Source organism: Apodemus sylvaticus, chromosome X (assembly GCF_947179515.1).
Source record: "Apodemus sylvaticus chromosome X, mApoSyl1.1, whole genome shotgun sequence".
NCBI lineage: Eukaryota > Metazoa > Chordata > Mammalia > Rodentia > Muridae > Apodemus > Apodemus sylvaticus.
Window position 1 is genome coordinate 97,333,259 of NC_067495.1, and position 15,548 is coordinate 97,348,806.

General features: G+C 41.5%; 1 non-coding gene and 1 pseudogene across 1 annotated transcript; both read left to right on the top strand.

Moving 5' to 3' along the window:
• Positions 1 to 270: 270 nt before the first annotated feature.
• LOC127674604 (presenilins-associated rhomboid-like protein, mitochondrial) lies at positions 271 to 5,383 on the top strand (annotated as a pseudogene).
• Positions 5,384 to 7,469: 2,086 nt separating this feature from the next.
• Positions 7,470 to 7,541, top strand: Trnaa-ugc (transfer RNA alanine (anticodon UGC)). The gene has a single exon. It is a non-coding gene; the product is annotated as a tRNA-Ala (tRNA).
• Positions 7,542 to 15,548: the final 8,007 nt, after the last annotated feature.

The following is a 15,548-nucleotide window of genomic DNA, read 5'->3' on the forward strand; positions in this document are numbered from 1 at the left end:
GTAGTAATTCAGCAATGTTTTGAGGCTTTCTAATGTATAAACAGTATAGGTCTATGCACCCATATTGCTCACAAATATTTGACACGTTTGATTCAAATACTCCTAGTACTGTTTTAATCTACAAGTACTATCTGTTGCATTCTCTGTGAGCCTATTATTAAATGTCAGTAAAGACATGTACAGGATAGTCATGAAGAATTTGCATAGATTACTCAATGATGGAGACTTTATTTGATGTTTAATGCAGTTCAGCCTTACTTCCTTAAGAGCATGCAGAGGATACTGAGTCTATTGAAGGAAGTGAGAGAAATGCCCTAGAGACAAATCCACAGGCCATCTTCTCAAGATTCACACTAAAAGAATATGACTGTATAGCTTTCAGCATCCTGTGTGTAACTTTTACTGGTGAATCTGTTGGAAGATGTGTTTTGACTTCTAGGCCCCTCAACAAACACATTAGTGGATACCAGGGATCTAGACTACTGAGGGTGAGAGGCATTGTATATATGGGATCAGAGATTCCTAGAAAGAAGCTGGGTCTACAAAGATTGGTTGACTGATTGGAAGCCATCAGATTAGAAGAACATCCCCCCCCCAGGGTCCTGGGGTCTGCACACAGCTATGTCATCTGGAATGCAGGCTTGATCTCTCACCTTGTCTGCTTCATTACTACTCTTTACTCCATTGTAATATTTGTTCTTACTGAGGATCAGTAGGAAATCTCTTCCCCCATACCATACAACAAGAAAATAAGGAAACAGAGTCACAGGGAATCAAAAGCATTACATCAGAAGCACCCACCACTCGGCTGTGGTCCTCACCTATCACCTTGTTGGCACTGTCTCCTGTTAGCTGTTGTTCATGCTAAGCTTGCAGTCTCCTGAGATCCTGGGAATTGTTTTGTTACCACAGCTAGTCTGGTTGAAGGAGCTCTGGGATTACAGACATGTACTGTCTCATACAAGTTTTCGTGAATTCTGGAGAGCTGACCTCAGGATTCATGCTTTTCTGTCAAGCACTTTACCCAGGGAGCCATTTACTCTCCCCCCTTCCATTTCCTTCTCGCTGCTGTATTATCCTGAAGTCTCTGATTCAAATCTTCTCACTTAGGGATAGAGGGTATTTCCTTTCTGATCCAACCACCCTTCTTCTAAGTTTCTCTTCTCAAAATACAAAGCATTGTTGAAGTCACCCACAATTATTGTGTTAGGTGCAATGTGTGCTTTGAGCTTTAATAAAGTTTCTTTTATGAATGATGGTGACCTTGCATTTGGAGCATAGATGTTCAGGATTGAGAGTTCTTGTTGTATTTTTCCTTTGACCAGCAAGAAGTGTCCCTCAGAGTCTCTTTTGATGACTTTGGGTTGAAAGTCAATTTTATCTGATATTAACATGGCTACTCCAGCTTGTTTCCTGAGACCATTTGCTTGTAAAATTGTCTTCCAGCATTTTACTCTAAGGTAGTGTTTGTCTTTGACCCTGAGGTGTGTTTCCTGTAAGCAGCAAAATGTAGGGTCCTGTTTACGTATCCAGTCAGTTAGTCTGTGTCTTTTTATTGGGGCATTAAGTCCATTGATGTTAAGAAATATTAAGGAATAGTGATTGTTACTTTCTGTTGTATATCTACACAATGGAGCCATTAGAAACAATGAATTCATGAAATTCTTAGTAAAATAGATGGAGCTAGAGTACATCATACTAAGTGAGGTAACCCAGACTCAAAAGATCAATCATGGTATGCACTCACTAATAAGTGGATATTAACCTAGAAAACTGGAATACCCAAAACATAATCCACACATCAAATGAGGTACAAGAAAAAAGGAGGAGTGGCCCCTTGTTGTGGAAAGACTCAGTGAAGCAGTATTCGGCAAAACCAGAACTGGGAAGTGGGAAGGGGTGGGTGGGAGGACAGGGGAAGAGAAAGGGGCTTATGGGACTTTCGTGAGTGGGGGGCTAGAAAAGGGGAAATCATTTGAAATGTAAATAAAAAATTATATCGAAGCTGGGCGGTGGTGGCGCACGCCTGTAATCCCGGCACTCTGGGAGGCAGAGGCAGGCGGATTTCTGAGTTCAAGGCCAGCCTGGTCTACAGAGTGAGTTCCAGGACAGCCAGGGCTACACAGAGAAACCCTGTCTCGAAAAAACCAAATCCAAAAAAAAAAAAAAATTATATCGAATAAAAAAAAAACACAAAGCATGTATATCAAAAGGCATGAATAAGTATAAGGTCACTCCTTGTAAAATCAATCATACCTGAAAAAGAGTCAAAATAAGATGGATTTTCGTCAGTGTAGGAGTCACTGAATAATCCAAGTTAGGTCTATATCCTGTACTAGAACTCAGATATAATAAAACAGGGGACTTGCTTTGTCCATTATATATGATCTTTGGTGTATAACTAAGTGAGGAGATTAAGTTATTAAAAAATATCTAGACCAGATGTTATGTATTACTGTGGCACTGGATAGCTACATGTAGCTCTTCAATTTTATGAATATATTCATAAAAAATTCAAATTTCATTTTCCTAAAATAGGAAATTTATCCTTTTCAAGTATTCATATATTCAGTGTTCAATCTTCCCATAAGATTGAAGGTAAAGGAAAACAATTAAGACTTATATTCAACTTCACAGGGTCCTAGAGTAGGTCTGCTATAGACTCCCTTCGTAAACTTTGTATATTTTGTAAACTTGGTAGACCATCTAGAGGGGAAAGCTGCCAGGTCCCATCTTGAGAAGCTCCAGCAGCCAGGACACACCCCCAGACTTCCTTAACTGTCATTAGAGTGATTCCAGCCTCTGTAAAGTTCATAAAGTTTATCTCCAGCCTCTCATCAGAACCTGCCCCAGAGCCACCAATCCCTGAGCATGAAAACCCACCAATCCAGGAACAGGAAAAGTCACTAATCTCTGAGCTCCCCCAGACTCAGCACTTGAAATCCCACCATCACTCACAGTGGAAATCTCCTCTCTAGAAAACTCAGTCCCCCTAAGAAACACTTTACAAAGACTGTGTGTGTTTCTGTCCCAGTTCTCAGCTCCCTCTTGGAAGCAGAGGAAGCCACTCCTGTATTTGTCTCTCCACAACCTGAACCCTCCCAACAGGTCTGTTTTATGAGATTTGCTGTTTGGTATGACTCTCCCATCTGAATTAAAACAAAAACAAGGGAAGAAGTGGAGTGGGGCTGAGGCTCCTGAGGTCCTCATCTCAGCTGTGGATACACACCCCTCCCCCACCCCCTCCCCACCCACTGCCCCTGTAGGGATAAAGCCTCCAGTGAGTCTTGCCTCTTAGCACCAGTCACTACAGTCCCTCTCCTAGGTCATGGTGAGAAGGGATTGACTCGTCTTTGTAGGAGATTATTGTTGAGTCCTCTAAGTTTCAGTGACACTTGACTAATCATACATGTAGTGCAGACAGTTTTTTTCATGTCTTTGTGTACGATTTATGGCTTCTAGTTTATTCTTTTATGGAATTTTTCTGTTATTTCTTCTAGGACAAAAGAATCTATTTTTAACGAATAGAAAATAGTACTAAGAACAGAAAAATTTTGTGTTCTTTGAGACATGGCATACACACAATAAATTGAGGGTGTTGGGTCAAATTAAATATAATGTGATTCTTCAGGGTTAGTAAGATCAGGACAAGGTGGGCAGAGGTTGGGACCCTGGCATTGCAAGGTTAGGTACACTGACACTTGGGTTTCCTTCACCCTCGTGTGCCTCCCTAGGAGGAAGGCTACCAGGAGCTCTCTGAGACCGAGGCTCCACGGCTGCTCCAATGCAGGTTTAAATGATTTCTTCAGCCTAAATGTGCATTTATAGAGGAACTGAGGGAGGATAAACCTTGAAGATCAGTCAGTGTCATGGGGACAGCATACAGAAGTGCCTTGATCCTGCTCCTGGAGGAAACAGTCTTTTGTCCTTCCCACTAGCTAGAAGAACTCTAGTGAAGCCTTTGTCTTTCACTGCTGGGTTCCCCCTGGATGTGCATTAGTATCAGCTGGTATTTGACAGTTTGAATCTCTGACATCCATGGTGCAGAGTTATGTTGATGTTATGAAATCTATCCGGTTGGATGGTAAATGGCCACAAGAGGAAGGACATCTCAGAAGACTAACAAGTGGTATACTAGCCTAGGTGATGGCCACAGGACTGTGACAGGCATCATGGTTGCAAACACCTCTTATTCTGCTTCTGGAGAGTGCAGTCCCTGCATTGGACCATAGCCAGATTCTTTACATCCAACCCAGCATCAAAGGCTCTTTGTTCTCCAAGGTTGCTGTCCATGATCACTCACTTTTTCCTTTTTTTATTTTTTTTATTTTTAACATTATTTTTTATTTACATTCCAATCAATTTCTGCCTTCTATACCCCTCACACAGATCCTCATCCCATGCCTCCTCCCTCTTGCCTACAAGAAGGTGCTCACCCCATGCCTTCTCCTTCCTGGGCCCTCAAGTCTAGTAAAGATCAAGATCATTTTCTCCCACTGAGGCCAGACCAGACAGTCCTCTGCTGTATATGTGCCAGGGGCCTCAGATTGGGCCTGCATGCTCCTGGTTGGTGTCTCAGTCTCTGGGATGTCCCTGGGAGTCTAGGTTAGTTGTGTCTTCTGCTATTCCTATGTGGTCATTCTCTTTTTCAGGTTATTCAGTCCTTCACCAAATTCAACCTCAGGTTGAATCCAATGGTCAGGTGTAAGTATCTGCCTCTCTGTAAGTCAGCTGTTGGTAGGGCCTCTCTCAGGAAAGCCTTGTCAGGGTTTGGTCTGTGAGCACAACATAGCATCAGTAATAGTGACAGACCTTGGTCACCCCCATGAGATGGGTCCCATGTTGGGCTGGTCATTGGCAGCGTTTCCCCCAGTCTCTTCCCCAGTTTGGTTTCTGCGGTTATTTTAGACAGGAACAATCCTGGATCAGAGTCTTGACTGTGGTTTATTTACACTGTCTATCTAAAGGAGGTGGATTCTTTGAGTTCCCTCTTCCCTATGTTGGGGGTTTTGGCTAAGGTCACATGATTCCTGAGAGTCTCTTACCTCCTAGGTCTCTTGTACTATATAGATGGTCTCCCTACTTCCCATTCCCAGAGGATGCACATTTCCATTCATTCTCCTGGCCCTGTACAATACTCTCTCCTGTCCCCTCCATATCAGACCCTGTTCCTCCTTTGCCCTCTTCCTCCCTTCTCTCACACAGGTCCCTCCCTCCCTCTGCCTACTCTGATTATCCATTCCCCACTTCTAAGCAGGATTGAAGCCTCCTTACTTGGCATTTCTGCATGTTGTGATGTTCTCTGGGTTGTATTCTAGGTATTCAGTACTTTTTGGGTAATATTCAGTTATCTAGTTCCACCGATTTACCTGATAAATCATGATGTCCTTGTTTTTATAGCTGAGTAGTATTCCCTTGAGCAAGTGAAGCACATTTTCTGTATCCATTATTCTGCTGAGGGACATCTGAGTGGTTTCCGGCTATTACAAATAAGGCTGCTATGAACATGGGGGAGCATGTATCCTTGTGGTATGGTGGTGTGTCTTTAGGGTATATGCACAAGGGTGATATAGCTGGTGAAGTAACATGGCTTAGAGAGGCATGGTTCCCACTCTTGAGGTCTGAGACAAATCATGAAATGTCCCAGGTAGTTGCAAAACAGACAAATCGCCTGCTGCTAGCTTATAACAACAGAATGGGCTAAGAAAACATAAGTTGTTCCCAGGTTGAGGTGCTCTTTTTGATGCACGTGCCCTCCTTATGGTTTAAACAGGTGCTGTAAACCAACCAGCTTAAATGCCAACATCCCTTTACCATCTCATGTAGGTCCAAGTCTTGGAAACACCTGCATCTTGCTTGCTCCTTTATAACCCCCTTCCCCTGGATCTCTGGGCCTCTCTCTTCTCCTGTTGCACCATCAGGAAGGTCTGTGACCTGAGCTCAAGCTTGAATAAAGACCCTCATGTGCTTGCATAGGAGTTGTGGTTCCTGGGACTTATATTCAACTTCACAGGGTGCTAGAGTAGGTCTACTGTGGACTCCCCTTGTAAACTTTGTATATTTTGTAAACTTGGTAAACCATCTTAGAGGGGAAAGCTGCCATGTCACATCTTGAGGAACTCCAGCAGCCAGGACACACCCCCAGACTTCCTTAACTGTCATAAGAGAGATTCCAGCCTCTGTAAAGTTCATAAAGTTTATCTCTAGCCTCTCAACAGAACCTGCCCCAGATCATGCTAATTTTAGGTGAAAAGTCTGAACAAAAGCCACCAATCCCTGAGCATGAAAACCCACCAATCCAGGAACAGGAAAACTCACTAATCTCTGAGCTCCCCCAGACTCAGCACTTGAAATCCCCCCATCACTCACAGTGGAAAACTCCTCTCTAGAAAACTCAGTCCCCAAGGAAACACTTTACAAATACTGTGTGTATTTCTGCCCCAGTTCTCAGCTCCCTCTTGGGAGCAGAGGAAGACACTCCTGTATTTGTCTCTCCACAACCTGCACCCTCCCAACAGGTCTCTTTTATGAGATTTGCTGTCTGGTATGACTCTCCCACCTGAATTAAAACAAAAACAAGGAAAGAAGTGGAGTGGGGCTGAGGCTCCTGAGGTCCTCATCTCAGCTGTGGATACACACACCTCACCCATTCCCTCCCCACCCACTGCCCCTGTAGGGACAAAGCCTCTGGTGACTCTTGCCTCTTAGCACCTGTCACTACAGTCCCTCTCCTAGCTCATGGTGAGAAGGGATTGTCTCTTCTTTGTAGGAGATTATTGTAGAGTCCTCTAAGTTTCAGTGACACTTGACTAATCATACATGTAATGCAGACAGTTTCAAAGCAGGCCAAGGCCATCTCCTCCGACTAGCAGCAATCAATTGTGGACTTAGTACTGTTTTCTCAAGAGGTCTGTGGAGAGTTCAAGACAGCTGGTGGAGAGTAGTCTGCCTAGTTACTTTACATTTACCCACTGGACTATATGAAGTGAAAAATAGTGTGTGGCAAAGTTGAGAAAAAGATTACCAGCCTCCCCAAAATTTTTTAAAAGTTTTTGAAGGCCTGAAAGGTATGGCACATTTTAAAAGAGAATAGAGGTGTGTTCAACAAGTTACTGGAAACTTTGATGCCCTGAAAGATGAGAGCATATTGTTAATTCAGTAACATTATTATGAATTTGGCATTATACTGTTAACTGAATTATTAATCCAACATAAAATTGAGTTAAAATGGAGGAACCTGAATAATTCAGTATTATTTGTTAAGCTCTGTCAGGTTTTGAAGAGCATATCATTATTTGCTCTTAATATTCTTATTTTCTTTTTATTGAAAATAGATTTTTTTTAGTCATACAAGAAATGACACCAAAAAAAATCTCCTAAAACACTAAAGTGGATGCCATGAATTTTACACAATTTTGATTCACTGTCTGTAAATTCATATATGAAGTGATCAGACTACTCACAGGTATGGGGATGTAGCTCAATGGTAGAGCACATGCTTTGCATGTATGGGGTACTGGGTTCGATTCCCTGCATCTCCATTTAAGTCTCTTCAACCTTGGATTTTTTATTTTCAGATCCTTTTCTACACAAGGTGTCTCAGACTTTAACTTTCTGTTATGAAGTGATAGATGCATTGGTAATTATTTATGAAAGCAAGCATCTAGGACCATGAAAACACTGTTGCTCTATGACATGATATTTCCATGGAGACCTCCACAGACTGGGGAGAACACTGTCGTCATGTCTCCAGGAATATGTTTTGTTCACACCTTGAGTGAAGCTCTGCTTTCTGGCTGGTTGCAGTTTCCCTTGTGGGTAAGCTTTCTCAGGTTGGGGGCCTAGATAACAGGAGGGAATGAGTTCTACTTTGAGAGACTGGAAGAGAGGGTGGGGTGGAGCCATCCCTAGTTACTAAACAGAATGCTCATTGTGGTTGTCATGGAAACCTAGAGTCATTGTGGAAACCTTTTTCAGTGTGTACCTAGGAGAATATGTAGTGAAAGGAGCATTCTCTGGAGCCAGGCTTGTGGGTTCCCAGAGGTGAGCACTTGAATCTCCCTGAGGGTGGAAGACAGATGCTGGGATTCCAGACCCAAGTAGGCTCACTCCCACTTCAGGATTTGTGGCCAGTGTGTTGTTGGCAGAAGGAGAGGGATTGGGACCTTTCTGCCTCCTCAGAAGCTTTTGTACTAGGGTGCACTGAAGCTATTGTCAGAGTGTTCTTGTGGAGTCAGGTAGAGAAAGGAGATTGGACTGTGTGCATTCCTAATCAGTTAGAGCTCTCTCTCTCTCTCTCTCTCTCTCTCTGTCTCTCTCTCTCTCTGTGTCTCTCTCTCTCTTTCTCTCTGTCTCTCTCCCCCTCTCGCTCTCCCTCCCTTGTCACTCTCTCCCTCTTTTCTTTCCCTCTCCCCCATCTCTCTCCCCCCTCTACCCTCCCTCTCCCTATCTTCTACCTTCCCCTCTCTCTCTCTCTCTCTCTCTCTCTCTCTCTCTCTCTCTCTCTCTCTCTCTCGTAATTTTCAGTTTTGCTTTGCTTTGAGAGAGCATTCCACTGTGTCCTAACCTCAGATTCCTGGTGATGAGATTACAATTTTGGGGCACTGTGTGTGCTAGGGGTCAGTCTGAGATTTAAGTTGCATTCTTTTGTGGAATCTACTCTGTCATGTTACCATGATGTATTCTAAGAATCCCTACAATGCTATTGCCTGCATATGGCACTAATGTCACTAATAAATCTCTTATAAAATGAACAATCCTATTCAATGTCCCCAGGAACAACAGAACTCCGGAAACCTTTCAGAGTTTTCTATTTCTCTGTTCGGAGTGAACTTTGGGACCTTTCTGCATGGTTCATCAAAAATTCTTTATTGGATATAGAGTTTTCAAACTTTCCTCTTAGCCATGGACTTAAACTTTCTCATTTTCTTTTTCACCCATGCATTTGGAACAGGGCAGATTTCACTTTCTCCAGTTCTCCAATTAAGTTTTTTATTTGGTATCTTGTCTACAAAATCTTCACCTAACCTGCAGTGACAAGTAGTTTCTTCTTCATGTTCAGTTACACATTTCATATATTTTTATATTTTTACATCTCTAATCTATTTTGAATTGTCTTCCCATGTAGTAGACTGCTGATTCTAATTTATATTTGTGGATGAGGATATACACTTACCTCAGCACTGTTTCCTGAAAGACCACCCTTTCTGCACAGAATTGACTTTGTATATTTATGGAATACCAGTTGTCCAAGACACCCTTCATGGAACATATTCTAATAATCCCAGAGCCTGAGGTGGGGGCATGTAGCAGGAATATATTCAATTCTTCTCAGCCCAGCCTACACACTAACTTGATCTGAGCATGAGATACACTGAGACATCTTGGCTCCAAATTAGACGTTGTCTGTAAATGTGTAGATGTAAGTATGACTGTTGATTTCCGTTTTTCTGGACTTGTCAACCTTAATTCCAATACCATTCTGGCTCAGTTACATTAGGTCTATATGGAGGTCTGTCTTCAGGCAATGTTCTTCTCTGACTTTCTTCTGATTCTTAGTTTTCATTTTCTATGCATGAATCTATGAAGTTTGACTTTAGAGACCCAATTAAAATAAATAGTATTATCTTATTCTTATTGCATGAAACATGTAGAATAATTTTGAAACAATAGACATCTTACCACTAATGAATAGTCAGAGTCAAGAACATAATAGACTCTGGATTTGTGTATGTAGTTATTTAGGAATGTTTGGAGCCTTTCTAATGTATAAGCAGTATGCAGGTCTGTTGAGGTCCAATGTGATTCCATGTGCAAAACATATACTGCCGTGTCAAACAGACAGAGGGACCAAAGAACTCTGGATAAATTCTATTACATCAGATGTCCCAGAATGCTCACTGTTAGATTACTGGTCCTCACACGTGGTGCACATGTGGTACATGCCCAGCTCTTTCTGGAGTCATTCTTAATATTGTTCCTTCACAATCCTCCCATGTAGAGGTGAGTGTGTGCTACACCCCTTTGTGCTCCAGGAGGGTAGTAGCACTTCCAGCCACTCACCCTGGGAATCGCCACCTACCTCAAATTTCACATGGCTAGTTGATTTTATCTCCTGCAGGTCCTATGTCCATCCATCCATCTGAGTCTCTTTCTCCCCCTAAGTCATGCTGGATCCTTTCTCCTCTCTCCTGCTTCCTTGATTTGGCAACTCTAAGGGTCCAGCCTGTTCCTCTCTCCCCAACCATTACCTGATGGAATCTTTATTGATCAATCAAAACCCAACTGGGCCACTTTTCAGTTAGAATTTAAAATGGATTATGGACCGGAGAAGATAACATTTTTAACTTGCAGGAGGCTCAGCAAGTACAAGCACTTCTTTTGAGGCATGCTTCATGATCTGAGTTCAGTTGTAACAAATCAGGGGAATGGCCACAAGTGGTCCTCATGATCTGTAATCTCAGGGTTCCTACAGCAAGATGGGAGACATGGGCATAAGAATTACCAAAAATCTGACGAGCCAGGTAGCCTGGAATACATGGGACACGTAATATAATACATGTAGTACAATAAATGCAGTATACTACAGCAGCAAAAAGAAGAGAAACCCTCCCTCTAAAGAAGGTTGGGGGAGACAGCTGAATCTAAAAAATATTGAATCCGGGTTTCCATGACAACAACAAATGCTCCTCCCCTCTCTCTGCTCAGGAACTAGGAATTCTCTGCCCATCCCTCCCTTCCTTTCTCTCAAAGCAGAACTCATTCACACTTGTTATCTGTCGCATTAGAAAGCATAAGGGAAACTACCACCAGCCAGAAAGCAGAGCTTCACTCAAGCTGTGAATAAAACATTCCTAGAGGCGTACTTGGCCCAGGCTCTAATCACTAGACTAGGTCTCCATGGGAACATTGTCATGGTTATAGAGCAACATTGTTGCCCTGGTCATAGATGAGGTCTTTTATGTTCCTCAGGAGATTATGGAGATATGCTAGGTTGTGTCACCCTGTGTAGAAAGAGACCCAAAGAGGAAAAGTAAAGATTTGGCCATGCTGGGAATCAAACCCGGAACCGCATGCATCCAAAGCATGGGCTCAAACCTCAGAGCTACATCTCCAGCCTGGCAACTTGCCAGGTTTATAGCCTATATCAATAATGAGTGACCAAAACTGCATTTATAGGGTTTGAAAGAATCTGCAGCACATCTTTATATGATTTGTTGCTTTCTAATTTAAGATGTTTGTGGGATTTTTATGTTTTTCTTCTATGAGAACAGAATCTCTTTTCAATGAAAAGAAAATAGTATTAGCAACAAGAAATTCTGTGTTCTTTAAAACATGGTATACATACAATACATTGATATATTTATTTACATTTCAAATGATTTCCCCTTTTCTGGACCCCCACTTCCCGAAAGTCCCATCAGTCCCCTTCCCTCCCCCTGTTTTCCCACCCACTCCTTCCCACTTCCCCGTTCTGATTTTGCTCTATACTGCTTCACTGAGTCTTTTCAGAACAAGGGGCCACTCCTCCATTCTTCTTGTACCTCATTTGATGTGTGGGTTATGTTTTGGGTATTCCAGGTTTCTAGGTTAATAACCACTTATTAGTGAGTGCGTACCATGATTCACCTTTTGAGACTGGGTTACCTCACTTAGTATGATGTTCTCTAGCTCCATCCATTTGCCTAATAATTTCATGAATTCATTGTTTCTAATGGCTGAATAGTACTCCATTGTGTAGATATACCACATTTTTTGCATCCACTGTTCTGTTGAGGGATACCTGGGTTCTTTCCAGCATCTGGCAATTATAAATAGGGCTGCTATGAACCCAGTAGAGCATGTATCCTTATTACATGGTGGGGAATCCTCTGGGTATATGCCCAGGAGTGGTATAGCAGGATCTTCTGGAAGTGAGGTGCCCAGTTTTCAGAGGAACCTCCAGACTGATTTCCAGAGTGGTTGTACCAATTTACAACCCCACCAGCAGTGGAGTAGTGTTCCTCTTTCTCCACACCCTCTCCAACACCTGCTGTTACGTGAATTTTTAATCTTAGCCATTCTGACTGGTGTAAGATGAAATCTCAGGGTTGTTTTGATTTGCATTTCCCTAATGACTAATGAAGTTGAGCATTTTTTAAGATGCTTTTCCGCCATCCGAAATTCTGCAGGTGAGAATTCTTTGTTTAACTCTGTACCCCATTTTTTAATAGGGTTGTTTGGTTTTCTGGAGTCTAACTTCTTGAGTTCCTTATATATATTGGATATTAGCCCTCTATCTGATCTAGGATTGTTGAAGATCTTTTCCCAATTTGTTGGTTTCCGATCTGTCCTTTTGATGGTGTCCTTTGCCTTACAGAAACTTTGTAATTTTATGAGGTCCCATTTGTCAATTCTTGACCTTAGAGCATACACTATTGGTGTTCTGTTCAGAAACTTTCTCCCTGTACCGATGTCCTCAAGGGTCTTCCCCAGTTTCTTTTCTATTAGCTTCAGAGTGTCTGGCTTTATGTGGAGGTCCTTGATCCATTTGGATTTGAGCTTAGTACAAGGAGACAAGGATGGATCAATTCGCATTCTTCTGCATGCTGACCTCCAGTTGAACCAGCACCATTTGTTGAAAAGGCTATCTTTTTTCCATTGGATGTTTTCAGCCTGTTTGTCGAGGATCAATTGGCCATAGGTGTGTGGGTTCATTTCTGGATCTTCAATCCTGTTCCATTGATCTGCCTGCCTGTCACTGTACCAATACCATGCAGTTTTTAACACTATTGCTCTGTAGTATTGCTTGAGGTCACGGCTACTGATTCCCCCAGAATTTCTTTTGTTGCTGAGAATAGTTTTAGCTATCCTGGGTTTTTTGTTATTCCAGATGAATTTGATAATTGCTCTTTCTAACTCTGTAAGAATTGAGTTGGGATTTTCATGGTATTGCATTGAATCTGTATATTGCTTTTGGCAAAATGGCCATTTTAACTACATTGATCCTGCCGATCCATGAGCATGGGAGGTTTTCCCATTTTTTGAGGTCTTCTTCCATTTCTTTCTTCAGAATCTTGAAGTTCTTTTCATACAGATCTTTCACATGTTTGGTAAGAGTCACCCCAAGATACTTTATACTGTTTGAGGCTATTGTGAAGGGGGTCATTTCCCTAATTTCCTTCTCAGCCTGCTTATCATTTGAGTATAGGAATGCCACTGATTTGCTTGAGTTGATTTTATAACCTGCCACTTTGCTGAAGTTGTTTATCAGCTGTAGGAGTTCTCTAGTGGAGTTTTCTGGGTCACTTAGGTAAACTATCATGTCATCTGCAAATAATGATAGTTTGACTTCTTCCTTTCCAATTTGTATCCCTTTGACCTCCTTATGTTGTCGAATTGCCCGAGCTAGTACCTCAAGTACAATATTGAAAAGATAAGTAGAAAGGGGGCAGCCCTGTCTAGTCCCTGATTTTAGAGGGATTGATTCAAATTTCTCTCCATTTAGTTTGATGCTGGCTACCGGTTTGCAGTATATTGCTTTTACTATGTTTAGGTATGGGCCTTGAATTCCTGTTCTTTCCAAGACTTTAAGCATGAAAGGATGCTGAATTTTGTCAAATGCTTTTTCAGCATCCAATGAAATGACCATGTGGTTTTTTTCTTTGAGTTTGTTTATGTAGTGGTTTGCTTTGATGGATTTCCGTATATTGAACCAACCCTGCATCCCTGGGATAAAGCCTACTTGATCATGGTGGATGATCGTTTTGATGTGTTTTTGGATTCGGTTGGCAAGAATTTTATTGAGTATTTTTGCATCGATGTTCATAAGGGAGATTGGTCTGAAGTTTCTTTCTTTGTTGGATCTTTGTGTGGTTTTGGTATCAGTGTAATTGTGGCTTTGTAGAATGAATTGGGTAGGGTTCCTTCTCTTTCTATTTGTGGAATAGTTTGAAGAGTATTGGTGTTAGGTCTTCTTTGAAGGTCTGATAGAATTCTGCACTGAAACCATCTGGTTCTGTGCCTTTTTGGTTGGAGGACTTTCTATGACACCTTCTATTTCTTTAGGGGTTATGGGACTGTTTAGATGATCTATTTGGTCCTGATTTAATTTTGGTATTTGGTATTTGTCTGGGAAATTGTCCATTTCCTCCAGATTCTCCAATTGTGTTGAGTATAGGCTTTTGTAGTAGGATCTGATGATTTTTTGGATTTCCTCAGTTTCTGTTGTAATATCTACCTTTTCATTTCTAATTTTGTTAATTTGGATACTTTCTCTGTGCCCTTTGGTCAGTCTGGCTAAGGGTTTATCTATCTTGTTGATTTTCTCAAAGAACCAGCTCCTGGACTCGTTGATTCTTTGTATAGTTCTCTTTGTTTCCACTTGATTGATTTCAGCCCTGAGTTTGATGATTTCCTGTCTTCTACTCCTCCTGGGTGAATTGGCTTCTTTTTGTTCCAGGGCTTTCAGGTGTGTCATTAAGCTGCTAGTATATGCTCTCTCCATTTTCTTTTTGGAGGCACTCAGGGCTATGAGTTTTCCTCTTAGCACTGCTTTCATTGTCTCCCAAAGATTTGGGTATGTTGTGCCTTCATTTTAATTAAATTCTAAAAAGTCTCTGATTTCTTTCTTTATTTCTTCTTTGGCCAAGGTGTCTTTGAGTAGAGTATTGTTCAGCCTCCATGTGTATGTGGGCTTTTGTTGTTTTTGTTGCTATTGAAAACCACTCTTACACCATAGTGATCTGATAAGAGGCATGGGATTAGTTCGATCTTCTTGTATTTGTTGAGGTCTGTCTTGTGACCAATTATATGGTCGATTTTGGAGAAGGTACCATGAGGTGCTGAGAAAAAGGTATATTCTTTTGCTTTAGGGTGAAATGTTCTATAAATATCCGTCAAATCCAATTGGTCTAAAGCTTCCATTAGTTTTACTGTGTCCCTGTTTAGTTTCTGTTTTCCTGATCGGTCCATTGAGGAGAGTGGAGTGTTGAAGTTCCCCACAATTATTGTGTTAGGTGCAATGTGTGCTTTGAGCTTTAGTTAAGTTTCTTTTACGAATGAGGGTGCCCTTGTATTTGGAGCATAGATGTTCAGAATTGAAAGTTCTTCTTGGTGGATTTTTCCTTTGACCAGCAAGAAGTGTCCCTCAGTGTCTCTTCTGATGAATTTAGGTTGAAAATCGATTTTATCTGATATTAGAATGGCTACTCCGGCTCATTTCCTGAGACCATTGGCTTGTAAAATTGTCTTCCATCCTTTTACTCTAAGGTAGTTTTTGTCTTTGACATTTAGGTGTGTTTCCTGTATGCAGCAAAATGTAGGTAGGGTCCTGTTTCCTTATCCAGTCTGTTAGTCTGTGTCTTTTTATTGGGGAATTGAGTCCATTGATGTTAAGAGATATTAAGGAATAAAGATTATTATTTCCTGTCATTTTTGATGTTATTTTTATATTTGAGTGGTTATCTTCTTTTGGGTTTGATGAAGGAAGGTTACTATCTTACTTTTTCCAGGGTGTAGTTTCCCTCCTTGTATTGGAGTTTTCCTCCTATTATTCTTTGTAGAGCTGG